At 33.6% G+C, this 3,101-nt stretch overlaps 1 long non-coding RNA gene across 1 annotated transcript; it reads left to right on the forward strand.

The window, feature by feature from the left end:
• The first annotated feature begins 1,166 nt into the window (after positions 1-1,166).
• On the forward strand, positions 1,167-2,005 carry LOC145553911 (uncharacterized). Its single transcript, XR_014089950.1, has 2 exons — positions 1,167-1,428; positions 1,523-2,005. It is a non-coding gene; the product is annotated as an uncharacterized LOC145553911 (long non-coding RNA).
• Positions 2,006-3,101: the final 1,096 nt, after the last annotated feature.

The following is a 3,101-nucleotide window of genomic DNA, read 5'->3' on the forward strand; positions in this document are numbered from 1 at the left end:
TTAAAACAATGACAGAGGTGTTTCAGTAAGATAAGGAACAAGACAAATAACCAAAAGAAGACATTTTGTGTAATTATAATAAAAGAGAATTACAACCAGGTTACACAAAGACAGTTAATTTGTTTCTTAAGTAAATAAAAAATAAATGTAATCCATATCCTGGCTTCATAAAAATAACACAATGTACTCTGATGCACTCATTTTAAACTCAGAAGTACATTGAGACAACAATCTCGTTTACTATAAGCTATTTTAATTCAGCAGAAATATACAAAATATGTGAAAATGGAGTTGCAAACTAAAAAAAGAAAATTAGTAAAGTAATAACCTTACTAAACACATCCTTGTTTAATTATTAAAACTACTATAAAATGACAGCTGAAATAGCTCCATGTCACTTTTTTTTAATAATCTGTCAACATGTTCATTTCTGAGTGAGTGAGCGTCAGCAGCACGCTGCGCATGGGCATTACGTCTTACACATTACATACTTACCAGGCGGAAGAAAAAGTAGTTCCCATTAACAACGTTTCATTTAGGCAAGATCTCAATAATTTTGTTGCTTTCTAACGTGCTCTTGTTAATCTACATTATCTCAAATTACTAAAGTGTTGAAAGTATTGATCCTTGGATCTGACAATAGATTTGAAAGAATTAAGTTCTGGTATCGGAAGAATCGATATTTCAGTATCAATCCGCACATCACCAACGGCAACGCCAGAGATCATTTAACTGCCCTGATTAACGGTTAATTCAGTTGTAACAGCCTAACTAAGCTTTTATCTATTGTACTTTTATAAGATTTTCTTTTGGCAAATTCTCTAATCTCGGTTGGACATGGATGAAGATGGAGGACTTTTTTACGTGTATAGACCTTACAGCTGCTGTACTCAGAGGTAAGTTTAAAGTTGTCTGTCTTTCTAAGATAAGCTAACTGAAGCTAGTTAGCATGTCGTGATATGCCAATTTTCATCCGCGGTTAAAGAGCCGCTCTTGTGAATATGAGCTTTGAACAATCATTAACCACAATAGCTGTGGCTTAAAATAATATCGACACGAGTTCTTGGGAGCTTCCGTTTTTTAACATAGCTAAGGTGGCTTCTCATTCCTAGCTTCTAATTCGGGAAATGGTTAAAGGGCAATTCCGCCTAGTATTTCATTAACTGAGGGTGTTTGATGTGCTGTAATTTAAAAACTTAAATGCAATGAGTCTAAAAGCCTAGGTTAGATATTCCACACTGTTACCAGGATATTTTAAACACTATTTTTAATTGAGCACATGAACTAAAATAAGCCTTGTTTTATTTTTCAAGTAAACCAAACTGTTGCCATGGTGAAGCCTATGCCAGACACGTCTCCAATCACGTATTGCACCATCTACAAGAAACTTGGGGAATTGCAAGTGACGGCATCCTTCACATTCTCAAGGTAAGAAATTTATGATACTGATTCATCATGACACTGATTAGTCCCTAAAACGTGGTTTGTTTTGTGATTGTTTTTCTGTCTGTGCTCCAATTAGCAGATGACCCAACAACTTCAAACAAGACCACTTTTCAGCTCTGTGGTGATCGTGAAACCAACTTTCTACTGGCCATTGGAACCATGCCTGCCCTGATCTTCTGAAAGGAGGACATCACAGCTACTACACCTTTCAGCATCCGTGTGTCTGGGGCCACTCCTCTCTGTGCTGCTGACAGACGTCTTGAGAATGGCGTCCATAACTGAGGCAAGACTTCCACATATAAAAGGCTATGGCTGATAGGAAGAAGTTCATTGCGGAGGAAGCTCCTATTGTTGACATCTAATCCCAAGATTTTTTTTTGCTTTGGACAATTTGGTTTGCTTGACTCTTAGTGCGGCAGATGTGTCAGATCGTCATTGTTCTGTCATTTTACAGGTTTGTTTCAGAATCAGATGCCCATCCAGACTTTAAATTCTGACCAGTAGTCATGTTTTATTGTGTTTATGTGAAACTTAAATGTAATAAAGATGTTAAAAGTAATTGAACTTCATTTCAGCAAGCCAATACCATCTCTTGTTCCAGTATTCACAGGATCAATTTGTGGATTTTTGTCTTTGCATAAGAACCTTGAGTAAAGCTATGACGAAATATATATTTTAATCCTATGCAACAATAAAAATAAACTAGTTTTAGGTATATCACTGCAAAAAGTCCCCTTTCAAAAACAAGAAAAAAAAGTACAAAAATAAGGTATAATTTTCTTAAAATAAGAAAAATTATCTGCCAACAGAACAAGAAAATTTATCTTGTCAAGATTTTCCAAATATCTTAAAATTAGTGTATTTGTACTTAAAACAAGCCAATTTTACTAATACAAATAGAATATATGAGATTTAATTTCTTAATACATAGAAAATTTTTCTTAAAATAAGAAAATTTTACGCTGATTTCAAGAAATTCAGTGTCAAGTAACATTTTCTTTACTTGAGATAATTTTTCTTAAAATAAGATAATATATCTTACTCGTATAAGTAAAATTGGCTTGTTTTAAGTAAAAATACACTAATTTTAAGATATTTGTAGGTTTATCTTGGTTAGATATTTTTTCTTGTTATAGAAAATCTTGACAAGATACATTTTCTTGTTCTGTTGACAGATAATTTTTCTTATTTCAAGAAAATTATACCCTATTTTTGTACTTTTTTTTCTTGATTTTGAAAGGGGACTTTTTGCAGTGCAGGTGATCAACTCTAAACTACTCACACCTTTTTACTTTCCATCTCTCTGTGTCATTTAAGCACAGCCGTTGCCATGGCAACCTCCTTCGCTCCACAAGCCGACCAGAGATTACGTTAAAAACATAACATTCCCTCCGATGTGATATTAGGTTTGCAGGCTTGATATTTGTTTTGCAATTATTAATAAACCTCTCATGAACACAGCGGTGGTTGATTAGTTAATTTTAAGCTCCTGCTCTGCTCGTTATTTTGGTAATGGAACCGAAACACACAGAATTGCGCAACACTTTGTTGAAACAATAAATACTGAGATTATTATTGTTGTTGGGTCATTAATTTGAACATCTTTTGTTGATTTTTTGTTGGTTTTTTATATATATTTTTTTTTTATTCAAAAA

Source organism: Poecilia reticulata, chromosome 11 (genome assembly GCF_904066995.2).
Source record: "Poecilia reticulata chromosome 11, P_reticulata-male-v2, whole genome shotgun sequence".
Taxonomy (NCBI): domain Eukaryota; kingdom Metazoa; phylum Chordata; class Actinopteri; order Cyprinodontiformes; family Poeciliidae; genus Poecilia; species Poecilia reticulata.